At 40.2% G+C, this 1,779-nt stretch overlaps 1 non-coding gene across 1 annotated transcript; it reads right to left on the bottom strand.

Moving 5' to 3' along the window:
* Positions 1–340: 340 nt before the first annotated feature.
* LOC141411206 (U6 spliceosomal RNA) lies at positions 341–446 on the bottom strand. Its single transcript, XR_012436030.1, has one exon. It is a non-coding gene; the product is annotated as a U6 spliceosomal RNA (small nuclear RNA).
* Between the last annotated feature and the right edge of the window lie 1,333 nt (positions 447–1,779).

The raw sequence follows: 1,779 nt of genomic DNA, 5'->3' as shown, positions 1-1,779 counted from the left end.
CTCCCGCTCCTACTTTGTGCTGGGTGGTGGAATGGCTTTTTGTTTGTATTTTTTGTCATGGTAGTTTGTGTGTTTTAGAAACCCCTTTTAAAAAGGGATAAAACTGCACAGCTGGCTGCATCTTCGGGTTCCTTAAGTCCAGGGCGCCCAGGCGGAAGCTTTCAAAGCCGAGCACCTTGGCAGGGTTGATGTCTACTGACTTCCAGGAGAGCCAAGTGGGAGCTGCAGGTTCAGCTTGTGCAGCTTCTCCAAAACCGGTCCATCAGTGGCCCCGTCCTCTTGCAGGCTTCTCCTCAAACCGAGCTGCCGTTTGTGGAGTGTGAGCTGGCTAGCAGGGAGGAAAAAGATGGAGGACTTTGTGAATTTGTGTGTCATCATTGTGCTGGGGCCAAACTGATGGTCTCTGGAGGGTACATTTCTAGTACATGTGCTGCTGAAGCAAGCACTATTTCTGAAAAACTCTGTATTTTAATAGATCTATAGCATATTTAAATGTATAATAAATTTCTTATATATATAATAAATAAAGTATATATATAATTTTTTGGGTGCTAATGATTGAACCCAGGGCTTGGCACAGGTTAAGCATGCACTCTACCAATGAGCAACACAACCTCAGGTGTGCCGCAGGGTTTTCTCAATCCCTCCCTCCATCTCCTCTGAGATGGCTGCCTTTCGTTTCACTTACTCATGTGCTACACTCACCCGACAATGTTATAGTTATTACTTTAACCAGTTGTCTTTTAGACTCATTAAAAACTGTATAAGCGAAATAAAATATTTTATATTTATTTATTCCTTCTCTGAGACCCATCCTTTCTTTCAGAGATATGTTTCTGGTCTATATACTATTTCCATCCTTCTTGAAGAAATCCTTTTAACATTTCTTTCAGGGCAGGTCTGCTAGCAATATATTCTTTCAGCTTGTGTTTGCCTGAGAAAGTCTTTATTTCACCTCACTTTTGATGGCTAAACCACTGGATATAGAATTCCTGGTTGGTGGTTGTTTCTTTCTTTCAACATTTTAAATACAGTTATGATCAGTTAACAATGGGTTTTAGTCTGAGAAATATGTTGCTAGGCAATTTTATTATGTGAACATCGTAGAGAGTCCTAACACAACATAGAGAGTATAGCTGGCTAGACACCTAGACGATGTGGTACACCACTGTCATATACGGAATCCATGGTTGCCTGAAACCTCCCTGTAGGTGCCTGGCTGTTTTTTCATTCTACTCTCTTTTTGCTTGTGTAGCTTTTATATTAGTCTGCTAGGGCCGCCATAAAAAACTATCATAGACTGACAGCCATGAACAAAAGAAATGTATTTTCTCAAGTTGTGGAGGCTGGAATGTCCAAGATCAAGAGTCAGCAGGGCTGATTTCTTTGTGGCTTCTTTCCTTAGCTTGCAGATGGCTGCCTCCTCACCATGTCTTCACAGGGCCTTTTCCTATGTGTGAATACCTGGCATATCTTACGATTTCTGTAAAGACACCAGTCTTATAGGATTAGAGGTCTCACCTAATCGCCTCCTTATAGGGCCTATCTGTAAATTCAGTCATATTAAGGGTTCAATCTATCGAGTTTGAGCGACACAATTCAATTCATACCAGCTTCTGCAATTCCTATCTTGTTAATTTCTAAGTAATGTGCTTTTTTTCTGTTCTTTTTTCAATTGTTTTGTCTTTTTTTTTGTAGTTTGAATATTCTATGACTAATTGTTTCATTTTTGACAGTTTTCCTATTTGGTGTGCCCTGTGGTTTGGTGTCATTAATTTT

This window comes from Castor canadensis, chromosome 9, assembly GCF_047511655.1.
Source record: "Castor canadensis chromosome 9, mCasCan1.hap1v2, whole genome shotgun sequence".
Taxonomy (NCBI): domain Eukaryota; kingdom Metazoa; phylum Chordata; class Mammalia; order Rodentia; family Castoridae; genus Castor; species Castor canadensis.
This window is presented reverse-complemented; position numbering and strand designations above follow the sequence as displayed.